Here is a 14,908-nt window from a genome sequence, read left to right as displayed (position 1 = left end):
GGTCCTGTACTAACATGATTAGCAAATATTGACTTCTGAGTCCAATAATAATGTGTCATCTGAAACCCTTGATAAGTAACATAAGTACTTAGCGTGCATCTTATTAAATTAGGCAAGGTATGGTGGAGGCACATAACATAAAGACATTGAAATGAAAAATCAGGCCTAAAGGTTTTAACATCGATTTTTAAAAGAGCAAAAACTCACAAAGAAAAAGAAAACCTACCTCCTTCAGTCTTCTAACCTAGGAACATAAGCTGTCTATTTTCTCCTGATTGGGTGGGGGGAGTGTAATAATTTCATGGGGCAACTCTGGTAAACATTCACTATTTGTGACTTTTTGACAGCTGTAATCAATCAACAGATTATGTATGATGACCATATAATTTTAGTTTTATGGAAGGTTAACTTACACAGATTATGAGCTTTTGATGTTAAAATACGGAAGAAAGAGCCATGTCACACTAGTACGCCTGTGAATATGGTAAATATAACTTATCCAACTCCCTTCATAAGGTTTAACTTAAAAATGTGTACAACAAGTCAACCAAGAAAAGAGTTAAAAGATGTGATCCTGTTCAGCTGCAACCTGACAAATCTTACTGTATTGATTAGTTTTCAAAGGCCGTAGAGCATGTATACTAGACTTACAATAGGACTGGAATGGGGTGGGGGGAGAAGCTCCCGATGTCATCAAAGCAAATGGCCTGTGAATGTTGCTTCAAAGCTTGTCGTTAGTTGCCAGGGTATTTTGCCACAAAGCTTGTAAAGAGGTTTTCCTGGAGGGGAAGGTATGACAAAATGCATTTCTTGGCAAGATGACTTCTGCTCAAATAGCAGGACACATTAATTCTTGCTTGATACACAAAATTAATTAGACGATTAACATTCTTTATGAATTTTTGCCAGAAACTTTTTTTTCTTAAAAAAAAAACAACCTAGGAATAGACCCCAGGCTTTTTCTGTACTCTAATGAAATTGCAAATTGACTTGTGTTCAAATGATGCTTGACTAAAATGAACAATTAAAAATGTATAGCTAACAATGAGATGGATCAGCTGATCTTTTAAGGATTAATTAATTCCCTGAACCATCTTCCTTATGTAACATAGGAAAAAGGAATAGAATATTTGTGTCCAATAGAATTATTGGACACAAAATTAACAATGAATCAGGCAGGTCAAAATATCGAGCAATCTCTTTATCATCTATCTTTCATGTACTCATCTAGTGAGCTATGGATAAATTTATCTGTTGTAACAGATGTAGAGCCTGAGTTGTACTGATGTAGAGAAACCTATAGAAAAATATATCAATGCTTATATACATGGGGGAAGGCGAGTATATAATCATAGAGATATACAAGCAAAGACTTTTATACAATTATGCCATAAGGTAGAGTGACCCCACTGGTGTTATTTATTCCACTTGAAGTAGAAAAGATTTGACTGTTTCTGATTAGCAACCCGTTAGCTTGAAGGCAGCCAATAGACTTAACCGATCATTATATTTTATTAGGAATAAGAAATGCTTTAGGTATTTCAATAACGTATGCAAAAAACTTAGTTTTATTTCTTAATTATCCTTCTATGCTAACTTTGAGAGGTAGCATGGGGTAGTGAATAGAGGACTGGCCGTGGAATAAGTAATAATTGGATCTTAGTCTTGGTTCTAACATTCTAGTGGTATAATAATGGTGAGTGATGGGAGTGGTGTATAGTCTAATCCAGCCGCTATTTGACCAGAAAACCTATCTACAAAATCCCAGTTGGATGCAAAGACAAAAGCACCAGATCTTGGGGCAGCTAGGTGGTGCAGTGGATAGTGCCCTGAAGTCAGGAGGACCCAAGTTCAAATCTGACCTCAAACCAAACACTTGACACTTACTAGCTGTGTGACCCAGAGCAAGTCACTTAACCCCAATTGCCTAAAAATAAAAAAATAAAAATAAAAAAAAAGCACCAGGTCTGGAATCAGAGGAGCTGGGTTCAAATTCCTGCTTTCCTACTTATGTGATTCAGATATCTGATCTTCCAAACATCTCAAGTTCACAGTTTCCTCACCTACAAAATGAGAAGGGATTAGACTACATGATTGTTAAGGTTCTTTCCAGGTCTAAATTTATAATCTTCTGAAAGTAATTTAGCCACTTAGTGTCCCCAGACAATTCTCTAAGTTATAGATCACTTGCCTATCTGCATTTGGGGAGGGAGTTCCCCAGGCTAATTAAATCAGAGGTGGGGGCTGGGGACACACCATTCTCTCGACCCTCTCCTACTTTGCCTACTCATAAACACTTGCTAAAGACATTTCCAAATTTTAAAGTTCTCCCTTACATATTAGCAAATGTATGGGTGTCTATTTGTAATAACCTCATGGAATACTTGACTTACTTTATGTTGTATGATGATGTTTTGAGTCAAATGATGGAAAGATGAAAAGACCTGTGTATTGAAATAATTGTCAGACACACACCAGTGTGGACTGTTTGCCTTGTCAAGAATGGTCACTTGTTTTCTTTGTCTGAAGCAAAGATTTCAGATACAATAGGAATAAATTGGAATCCCTGGAGCCCAGCACGGAACTTGATACAAAAAAAGGACATAGTTTTCTTGCTCAAGACCTGCTCTTCTTATTTAAATAGGCAATGCTTTGGAAAATGTCGTGTTTTGTTTTTTTTTTCTTTCACTGCCCTTAAGTCAGATCTTCTCCCCACCAGTATTGTGCAGAGTCAGCCTAAAAGGTGGATTTAGTATTGAGGGAGTTGGTAAATGTGACTTTATTGTGCTTTATCCTCCCTACAGGGCATTCTGAAGAGATGAATAATAAGTGGGAACAGGAAGAACAAGTTTCCAGTCCCGTCAAATTAATTAGACTAGTGTAGAATGAAGTGAGGTTTGCCGTTAGGTAAGTTGAAAACACGTAAAGAAAATCACCCAAGCAAATTCCAAACTGTTCTCCATGTTTATTATTTCTGGAAGAGTGAGATATACATACAGCTGCATATAGATGAAGCATCTTTGTGTACATAAACAGATAGTACAATATATCTGTGCACATGGGCTTATATGCATGCTTTTCTATTTCTAGATCTATAGTTTTCTATATAATTTATATTCACATCCATACATCTATATCTGTATTTATACGTAGAAGCTGGGAAGAAAACGGAGGCCCACGAGTAAACACAACTTGTTATTTAAAAAAAGAGAGAGAGGAAGGAAAGAAAGAAGAAAGGGAAGAAGAAAGAAAGATGACTATGTCCAACACTTTTACTTACAGGAGGAAGATGTTGCCCAAAGCCCAATTCCACATTAAGGACTGTGGCAGGTAAGGTTATAAAGCACTTCATGAGTGCAGAGGGAGCAATGCAATTTGGTTGTTGCTTTTTCAGGTTATAGTCAGGTGCTCTTTTATACATTGTCAGACCCACAGTTCCTGCAAAGCTAAAGCTATAGGGCAGATAGAGAGGAAAAAAAACAGCTGAAAGGTGCACTTCCAGACACAGAAGTTGTTAATTGTCCAATCGTTTCAGTCGTATCTGACTCTTCATGACCCCATTTGGGGTTTTCTTGGCAAAGATACTGGAGTAGTTTGCCATGTCATTCTCCAGTTCATTTGACAGATGAGGAAATTGAGGCAAACAGGGCTAAACGATTTGCCCAGGGTCACACAGCTGAGTAAGGGTCTGAGGCCAGATTTGAACTTAGGAAGATGAGTCTTTCTGACTCCAGCCCCACTCTCTATCCACTGCTCCTCAGCTGCCTTAGATGCAGAGGTAGGATGGGGCAAAGGGGAGGCTTTGTGTGTGTTTTAAACATCTATTTTGGTTTATGTGATTTCAGTAGAATGGACTGCTTCAAAAATTTTCTTTTGACTATTGAAACCATTAGCTTCCTAATCGGTTGAATACAGGCAAGGTTTAATTATTTTCCCAGCAGAGTCAGACTAAGCATCCATTATGTCCATTAATTCAATTCAACAAATGTATATTAACCACCTACTATGTGTAATGCATTGTGCTAAGCAGTGAGTATATTAAGATGGAAACTAAAACAGTCCTTGTCCTCAGGTCCCTTATGTTCTTTCTATGGACTGGTTATCCTGGTGGAGACGGAGTGCCCATTATTCTGCTTTGCTCTTCAAAGAAATGCAGGTTTCCTCTTTAACCACTTTCCCCTTCTACTTAAGTCCAGGCCTGACTGTACAACACACCAGTATATTTAGTTCAAATAAATTACACCATGACTCCTCACCTATTGTGTACAGAGTACTGGATTAGTTTTCCAGGTACTGAAGAAGAGAAAATTTTTAGATAGTACATTGATCCTGCCTTTAGGAAGCTTGTTGTTTAGTAAGGATACATGCCACATAAATAAACAGATACACCACAACACAATATATATAAGTGCATCAGGGAGGGGACATGTATATAGTACTTTAAGGTTTGCAAAGCACTTACATTCACTCTTGTTCAAGCTTCACCATAACCCTGTGAAACAGTTACTACAGATACTGTTATCCCCATTTTACAGATGAGAAAAGCCAAGACTCAGAGTGACTCTGCCAGAGTCTCTCAAAATCCCCAGTGCAACTAAGCACCTAGGGTGGGATTGAAATCTTTATATCTACCTAAATTCTAAGTACATCATTCTTTCTATTACATCACACACTGTAGAGGAAGGGCGTTATGGCTTGAGGGCATCAGGAAGACCTTGAGGAGGTAGTATTTCAACTGATCATAAAGGATCGATAGGAATTCCTTCGGGTAGGGAAGGGTGTCACTCTAGGCACCAGGGAACAACCTACACAAAGGCAGAGGACAGAGAAAGTGCATGGTGAGGGCAAGTGGCAGAGTTCGGTTGGAGTCTAAGAATACATGGAGAGGAGTAGTAATGTATGGAGAAAAGTGCCAGCTTGTTATATTGAACCAAAGCAGTTTGGTGAGTGTAAATAAATTTCTCTTGGAACCCTTACTAAATGAAATTGTCTACTTAATCACATGAGGGCTTATAAATGAGTTTTATCCTTTGTGGGACTACCAGTTCCCGGAACTATGCTCCCATAAATCGTCTTCCTCCTTTAACCTCTTTGGGAGCCATTTTGTCATGCCCTTCATTTTAGAGCTCAGTTTTGCCAGCATTAAGCAATGCCAGTAGAACACATTCATACCTGGCAGTCTTTCCAGGGGCTTTTTCTGTCCCTGAGAACAGAATTGGTAATTGCAACCGATCTTGTCGGCTGCTTTATATCCCACCCTGCTGCATCTAGCATCTTATCTTCAATAAAATTTCAATGGTGAGAAATGAAGCGCCAGCCCTCAGTTAGTGCTCCACAGTAAATGCCAGGCAGGGAGCTATTTGTTACCATTTCTCCTCTCCATTCCACCCTACAATTCTTCCCCTCCCTCCTTTTCCATTCTTTTTTTTTACAGGACAGAGGAAAACAGAGCACCACCCCCTCTTCCTTGCCCTAGTTATCCCTGGGAACTAGTGAAAATGATGATGATAAAAAGTAATTTAGTGTTAATTTAGGCAGGTGATGCCAGGAAAACAGAAAGGTATCTCTGCCCTTTGAGTGTCAAAAAGCTTGACTGGACTCCACAGCTCTCCCTTTTCCAGGGTACACACAGCTGTCCTTCAGTCTTGTAAGCAGGGTCTGTCATTTCCTAAATGGAAGAAATTAATGCCTACAGTGAGTAACATTTCAATTAAAATTCATCATGGACAACAGGCTTTATATCTTCTTTGAACAAAGTGAATCATTTTTGTGCCGGGAAATGGGCTTCATAAACCTCCATTGTCGTGGAATGCCTACTTCCAGTAGAACTTGTTTTATATCAGTAAATAAAACATCATATGACATTTTTGTCACTTCTTATGTCTGGATGCTGAAGAAAATAATGGGAATGCTCAGAGGTTATGGGACATTGTTTATCAAGGAATGTGTGTGACGCCACAAAGTATAAGTAACGCTAGACGTCTAGATGATTGATCCCTCCTGCATATTTTAAAGCTCCCTTCATTGCTTATCGAAACCTTTTAGGTAATGCACTCCTCTCAGATATCATTTTATGTTTGAAAAGCTTTATAATTCATAATGAAAAGTTGCTAGTTACCCCAGTGAATCCATAGCTTCAATTATTCCGTGTGCAAATGGTTGGACTGCATTTTGACCAATGTTTATGGTGTTTGGCAATTTTTCAGTAGCTACTTTGCTCTGATATGATTAATTTCTTGCATAATATGTGGCTTTTCATGTATGGGACTGGAAGTAGGCAAAAAGGAAATGAAAGAGCTTGTGTGTTTCAGCTTTGAAAATGTTTGAAATATAGCATCCCAAACTTAAGAATTCCAATCATGATGCCAGTTAGAAACAGATAAAAATGATCAAGAGATATATGAACATGTTGCCATATGAAGACTGGTTCAAAGAATTTGGGATGTTCAGAGTAAAGAAGAGAAGACTGAGGGAGAATATGATAGCTTTTTTCAACATTGAATATTTGGTTCAACTTGAAAAACAGTCAGACGGAAGATGAGTTAGGTTTAATGGAAAAGCTTCCTAATAATTAGAGTTCTCTCCAAATGGAATGGTCTACTTCAGGAGGTTATGAGTTCCCCCTTACTGGAGCAAAAGTTGGATAATTACTTATCAGGGATGTTATAGAAGGGAGTCTTGTCCCAAAATGTGTTACAGTAAATGGTCTCTGAAGCTGTGATTCTGAGATCCTCTGCTGATGAGACTGTGGAGTCAAAGTTCTACTTTTCCATCAGATGTGTCAGCCCTTTTACTCTATCATAAAACCAGGACTTCCAGGGTAAGGAATGAGGGAAGCCTTATAGTTAACCATTATAAATTGTAACTGCAAAGGGAATCTGAGTGTCTTTTGATCAATGTGACTCTTCTAACATTAGCTATGAGGATTCTTGTCAAATTACATAAAGCCTGTCTTGTCACATGTCCTGTGGCCATATGTACTTGGAGAGAGGGAGGGGAGAGAAGGTACCCCCTTATAAAGAAAAATACTAGTACTTGGGAAAAAAAGTATTCTAAGGCATCTTATGAGTGGCAGGCAATTTGAAGTCGACTTGTCACTAATGATCAGAACAAGCCGGAAAAACATTCAGCCTATGATATGAGTAAACTGATAGGGTAGAAAATGGAGTGCCAGACCCTTGAGTTAAGAAGAACTGAATTTGAATCCATCCTCAGACACTAACCAGCTGGTGTGACCCTAGACAACTCACTTAATATCTATCTCAGTTTCCTCCTCTGTAAACTGCAATAAACAATAGTTCCTACCTCCCAGGGTTATTGTAAGGATGAAATAAGATAATGTTTGTAAAGCATTTTGCAAACCTTAAAGCATTATGTCAGTGTTACTACTACTACTACTACTACTACTACTACTACTATTACTACTACTACTACTACTACTACTACAGAACCTCCATCTCCTCTAGGAAGTCTTCCCTAGTCCCATTCCTCCCATGTTAGTAACAATTTTCTCTATAATAATAGCTAACATTTATAGAGAGTTTAAAGATTTTCAAGATACTTGACATGTGTCACCACATTTGATCCTTACAACTCTGTGAGGTAGACGTTATCATTATCTCCATTTTATAGATGAGGAAACTAAAGCTGAGTAATGTTGAGTGACCTGTCTGAGGTCACACAGCTACTAAGTATCTTAGGCAAGATTTGAACTCAGGTCTTTCTGACTCTAAATCCAGTGCTCTAATCACTGCACTACCAAGCTGCCCTAGAACTTTAATAGCACTTTGTATTTTTCCTTTATAATGTACTTATCATGTAATAATGTGCACTGTAGTTATCATTCTCTCATCTCTTAGCAAGACTGTGAGTTCTTTGAAGAGACCATGCCTTATTTAAACTTTGTGCCTTCCCAACTCCTAGCATGGTGCTTTGCCTAACATTGGTGCTTAATAAATATGTGTTTTATATGTTACAGGCCTCGATTCAGGTGCTATGTAATTATGATCAGCAACTATACTTACTCTTAAAATAGCAAGCCAAGGTCAAGACCTAGGTGCTGGACAGTCATCAATTTATCTCAGAGAGCCTATGTTTATTGACACTCAGGTTCTCATAATACAGAGGGAACTTCCTGGCAGAAAAGTGAGTTAATGGGACATGAATACAGAGCTAGAGAGAAAAGACACAAGACTTCTATGAGATAAGAGCTGCTAATTACCAGAAAATTGAAGAAGCAAGAAAGTTACCAATAATGGTAAATGTCTAATAGGGTTGTCAAAGACCATAAGCTCAATTAATCAGTCAACAAGCATTTATTCAGAACATATAATGTACCTAGAATTGGGATAGTGATCCCACAAGGAGAATGAGCAGAATCAGTCATTCAGGTAAGAAGAAAACTGTGACTCAGTAGAATGATGAAAACTGGAAAGGAAAGGGTATCCAGAAGCAAAGGGTGGTCAACAGTGTCATACACTGTACAGAAGTCAAGTTACTGAGCAAAGGTTATTGAATTTAGTAAGAATGAAATAATTAGTGATGTTGGAGAGGAAGTCTCAGGAGAGCCATGTGAATGAAAATTAAAAGGAATGAGACTAAGAAGAGTGGGAGGTGAGGAAGTGGAGACAGTCAATGCAGACAACTTCATCTAGGGAGTTTGACTTTGAAAGAGAGGAGAGGATTCCAGTGGTAGCTTCCAGGGATGGTAGGATCAAGTAAAGGGTTTGCTGCTGTTGTCACTGTTGTTGTTACTCTTTTAAGGATAAAGGACATTTATGCATGTTTGAAGGAAGCAAAGAAGAACCGGTGGATAAGGGAGGGGTAACACTTGGGTAGAGGGAGGGGATGACCAAATAGGCAAGCTCTTGGAGGAGGGGGGCCATCACCAGTCATCCTGACCTATGTCATGCCACTGGACTCTAATAACTCTGGAGGAGAGAGTGGGGCTGATGACTTTGCACAGCTCTGCCTCACTTAAATCCAATTCACTTGAAATTCAAGACATCACCCTCCTAATGTCATTGGTCCTCTTCGAGAATGAAGGACAAACAACAATAATCTTGGAGGAGAATAACATCAAAGCCTCAAATAGAGGACTTGTTGGTAAGGAAAAGTTCTGACTCATTCTTTAAGAAAGGAGCAAAGGAGGGTGGGGAAAGTAGACTTGTGGGGGAAAGGGAATTGTGATAGATGCCCTCTATTTTTTCAATAAATTGTGAGGTGAGCTCCTCTGCTGAGAGGGATATTTGAAAGTGATGATGTAGGTGGCTTGTGATACCAAGAGAACAGGAAAAAATTGAAACAAGAGAGTCTAAATTAAGTAGAATGGTTTAAACAGGCTCAGGTTACATGTGCTCATGTACAGAAAGGCTCATAGGTTCCTTTTTTTTTATTAATACTAATATGTCCTGATAACAATATAGTGTGAGTTTCAAACACTATCAAGAACAATTTATACTTGCCAGTAACCATGTGTAGAAACTCACCTATCTACAGAGGACCCCTGCCAAGATTCTGAAAGGCATTTGAGACTGTCAATGTGATTTGGGGGTGAGTTGATAGTAATTACGTCAGATTATCTCTCTGATGTGAACCAAGTAAAATAATAAAAGAGTTCATTAGATGGTGCTTGTAGAAGATAGAGGCTTTAAGAATGTGGCTTGGTAATATAGAATCTGCTTAACTTACACAAAAGGTACCCTGGTGTGCATTGTTGTCAACACTTTTTTAAGGAGTGCTTATGTTGTTGGTTGGCTTTAAATGACTAAATTGTTCATTAAGGTTGGGCAAGGCCTATCTCGTTACTTAAGGAGAGGAATAGCTTTTTGTGAATAGGTAGGTTTCTGAATATGGGCCATAACACTTCTATCTTAATGATGTATCACGAGCAAGTGTTATGGCCCATATTTGTGAGTGTTAGTATATCGTCTTTTGCCTCTTTTTGTATCTCCAGTGCTTAGCACAGTGCCTGGCACAGAAATACTTAGTAAATGTTGAATTGAACTGAATTATTGAATATATGTATACATATGTATGTATACATATATATATAGACATGTATATAAATTTCTCATACTGGCAAAATCACAAGTCCTTGATGTGTTGATATTGACATGCCTTTATGTAGTACAGATAGATAGAAATACATGTATATGTGTATATATGTATGTATATATAATACTTATATATTCTACAGCTGCATCTGTTTTACAGTCATTTATTCTAAGTTCAACATTTGTTGAGAACCTACTGTGTACTGAGTAATGTATGAACATGAATAAAGGATGATAGTACTGCAATGCCTATAGTAGTAGGTGCTCTGTAAATGTTTGCTGAATACATGAATGAATGAATGATGATGAATGAACGAATGAATGAAGATGAACATATTAATTTCCCCATAGGAAGATAGTATGGCATGCACTAAAAGTGCCTTGAACAAGAGGTCAGGAGATCTGTGTTGTATGACCTTAGACAAGTTACCACAGTTCTAGGGGCTTTAGTTTTATCAGTTTAAATGAAGACCAGATGATTTCCAAGGTCCCTTTGATTTCTAAAATTGTGTGATTCTATGATTGTTCTTCGAGTGAGTCTCTATTAAGCCTATAGACACTATGAGTCTGTATGTTGATTACTTGTTACTGCTTATTTGTTCAATTATTTTCTCTAATAGTGGGGACAAATGTACACTTGTAACCCTTGTGAATGGCACATATTTAGGAGATGTTCATTATTGGTTAAGAGGTACAGTTGACTGCTATGACCTCATTGGCCAAGTGGAACTAACTCATATGGTGTTAGTTAAAGCATAGTATTGTGGTGGTGGGGTAGTACTCAATTTTTCCTTTCATACCTTTATTCTGTTAGCAGACTTACCAAGAGCACAACGAGATAGATCAAAGCTGTTTCAAATGTACCACATTCTCTGAGTACTCCAGAATCAGTGTAGACACAGAAGGGCATAATGTAGTCTGACACTGAAGAGTCAGTATCAGGTCTAGTGTCTAACACCCCAGGTTCAAAACCTCCTTCTTAGGTAGGTGTGATCTTGAGCACCAGTAGAGGCCTGCCTCAGTTTCCTGATGAATAAAATGAGTGAACTGGAAGAGATGATATCTAAACTTCCTTCCAGCTTTAACTGTGGGACCTAATAATCCTTTCTTTTTCCAAATACTACTGTATCTTCTACACAGTGACATTTTTTTTTATTTCATTAGACCTCCAGCACTCAGTATGTCAGGCAGATTGTTATAATAGTTTCTATTTTTTAAAAAAAATTATGTTATAAAAATATTCTGTTACAAGAAATACATCTTCTATAGGGTTATAATGACAAAATTTCTCTCCTTTTAAAATGAAAGATGGCCTACTCAGATCTCAAAGAGCATGCCAATTTTCTCCTTGCTGTTTCCACCACCCCCACTCCCACCTCAAAGAGCATGAAAATAAAATAAAATTATCACCTTGAAGAAACAGAATCACCTGCTGGAACCATCAGCTAAGTTTATTTGAAAGAGATCCCGAGTTTGTCAACTTTGCCCTCCCTAACAGATGTCCCTGAAATCAGTGGGAATAGGGGATTTCAAAGAACATGGAAGGAACTCTGTTAGCTCAGCCAGATGGAAGGGAAAAGAAAAAAAAGTCCAGAGGGTGGGAGTGGAATTAAGCAATGAAGTATAACTGCTCAAAATAGAAAACAAAGAAATATACTTACATCCAAAAACGGATTTTCATCCTTTTTTCGTTTGATAAGATAATTTTAGCAATGAGAAGACTTAGGTAGTAGAGTCAGGAGATAACTTTGAATGGACTGAAAATGACTGAAAATATCTTCATTTTTGTGAGGACTAATAAGGAAAAAAATATGCATTTAAATTATCCATGCCTGCCCCTAGGTTTCACCTTATTTTTCCTTGCTGGCTACAGGCAGAAAAACAGAGTAAAGCAATTAGAAAGTGATGAAATATCCCTGGAAAGGTGAATGCAGGCCTTGCTTTTTCTCTATTTACTTACAGATGAACACACCCTTGAAATAACTATAAACAGCTGAGAACTGTTAGAAAAACTTCACATTTTTCCAACTAAAAAATGTCAGAAAGCAATCCTGAGCAGTTTATTGTCCTCTAGCAATATGGTTTTTTGAAACTATTTATTTATGGTAATATATCTTCTCATATGTGCCCATATACAATATTAATTTATTGGTTGTAATTCCTGATGTGTTTTTATTAAGAAAAACTGAATATGTTTACATCAGAAAATACTCACTAGATTGGGTTGGCAAACATTAGGCTAATATTGGAGGGTAGGGAAAATGGAGACACTGGAAAAAAAAATAAATGAGAGAAGGATGCTTCAAAACCATAGGTCCCCAAAGAGAAAATCTTCTGGTTTATGAGGAGACTTCTCTTATATGAGGTTGAGATTCTTAGTTAAGACTGCCCCTTCAACTCAATTAGTAGAAAGAGTCCTCTGTATACCCTTGATTATTTGGTTCACCCCAATTTTTCTGCTTTTCCTCCTTCCTCTCTATTTCTGTAATAAGCCATTTCCCAAGTAGGACATTGGATCCCTGGGAAAAAAAATATAAAGACATGAGTATTGATAATCTGAGATTGATTTTCTTTTTTTAAATGTGTATGTCAATTGCATATGCTTTGCCTCATGGCCATTATGGAAATATCAGGGTTTAATTGGCAGCTGTGAATAGCAGCACCTGCAAACAGCTCAGGGCTTGTTCCTGTGGTCTGGCAACATTCTTACTTTATACTTTAAATAAAGGCTTACTCACTGAGACAGAAATAACTGACAATGGATGATTGATGATTGCCCATCACGCAATGGCTGACATCTACCATTCACTAGGTCCATTTACAATCTCACTTCCAGATTTCATTAACAGGGGCATGACATCCAGGAATGGGATTGATACAGATGGCAACTCAGTAACCTAGTTCTGAATAGCTCAAATAGACTGAGTTTACATTAAACATGGAAAAGAGCTCATTTGGTGGTAGATTTGTCCTCTAGAATATGTTTTTAAAATCCTGGGTTCCCCACTCCTGTCAGATTACCTTTTACAGGTTCTCTCATTCCAAACAGAATAAGATGGGATGGGGAGAGTGGATGTTGCTAGCAAAGGAGTTCTATTTCTAATTATAAAGGTTATTCACAGAACTCTGAAGTCCAATAGAACATTTAGGCAAGCTTTGGGTAAGCTAATGTTTTCTATTTTATATAATGGAGAAAAAAAAATGGTGTGAACAAATAAATTCTATGATTTCCCTAATCACAAACATCCTCCTAGTTTCCTATGTGCACAAATGGCTAGCATTCAGCTACGCACCTGGACATTCATCAATCCACAGTGGTCCTCAAGGCACTGCCAAAAGCATACCAGTAAATGGCGCCCATTGGCGAGAATGCTAGTGTAGCAAACTTTAAATTAAAGCTGCTTCTGCCTGTTCAATAAAACCAAGTGTATCTCTGGGCTGGTGTACTTACACCACAAGATAAAAGCATTGCCCATTTTCCTTCTTTTCTTTTTCCCCAGTCTCCCTTTGCCCAGTTATGCAGTTTTGCAATCCACATCTGCTTTGAGTTTTTTCACAATTGGTTTTTGATCTTTTATTACAAACTCACAAGCATTTTTCCCCCAGTTTTCTATGACTAGACTGTACTTCTAGACAGTTTGTAGAATGAAAGTCCCTGTGTCCAGGGCAGAGAAAGTTATGGGTTGAAGTACTAAGTGATGGACAGACATCTCCTCTGACCATGGTCTTTTTTCCAAAACTCCAATATTGGGTCTGCTACTAAAAAACACAAACTAAGGGCCAGTCTCTTGTAATTTCTTCTGTTATGAATGTCTTTGAACACTTGCTTAGGAGGCTTGACTTCACTGTGTGTGTGTTAATCAACCCCCTCACCCTTCTCTGTACTATTATCTCTTTTTATATTCACAGCATTGTTGCAGGAGAGGCGAGGGAGATGGATTATCATTCCCATTTTATGGATGGGTAAACTCGATTGCTGACTTGTCCTAGCAGAAAGGCTTGCATAGGCTATAACTATAAGCTATGCTGTACAGGTTTACTCAAGTTGAATAGGTCATAGTGGAGTGTTCTGATAAAAGCTAATCCACTGGAGAAAGAAATGGCAAACTACTCCAGTACATCTTTGCCAAGAAAACCCCATGGGCAGTATGGTCCATGATATCACAAAGACTCAGACACCATAACAACTGAACAAACAAAGCTGAGATACAGTATATATGACTTGCCGAAGTGGGGTAACTTGAATTATTACCAAGATTATTGGTAATACAAATGGTTCTATAAGTTGGGGGTGCTCAGTGAATTGTGAACCACAGTACAATACTACTAGTGACAGGCATATGAATATAAAAGCACACTATACATAGAAAATCGACTCTCTAGTCAGTAAGCAGAATTTTATAAGCAAGCACCATAGCAGTGTACAAAAGGTGTATTCACAAGTACGTGCAGACTATGGTTAAGCCCACTGCCATTCAGAACATTATTACCAAATAAGGAAAGGCTGCCCCACCTCAAAATTGCTACCTTTGAATATGCATCTGTCTAGTCAGTCTTTAAAGGCTTTTTATTTTTTCCTATAAAATCTGCTGTCTCTTTTCAGTTAATTGCATTCTGTTTTACTATTTCTCCCAGGAAGAAATGCTAATTATAATGTATTTCAGCAGAGACAAAGGCAAGTGTTGTTTAGGGTGAGAGTAGAAATCCTTGGATTTTGGCATGATTCTGTTTATACCTTGCACAAATTACGTAGTTATGCTGAGTCACTGTGTATAAAAATGACCAGAGCGTACAAGGCTGACATGGCCATTTTATCCATCTCTATGAACAAAGGGGGTCTGATTGACATGGTG

Source organism: Vombatus ursinus, unplaced genomic scaffold, assembly GCF_900497805.2.
Source record: "Vombatus ursinus unplaced genomic scaffold, bare-nosed wombat genome assembly UNPS02014778.1, whole genome shotgun sequence".
NCBI classification, from domain to species: Eukaryota; Metazoa; Chordata; class Mammalia; order Diprotodontia; family Vombatidae; genus Vombatus; species Vombatus ursinus.
Note: the sequence above shows the minus strand (reverse complement) of the source record.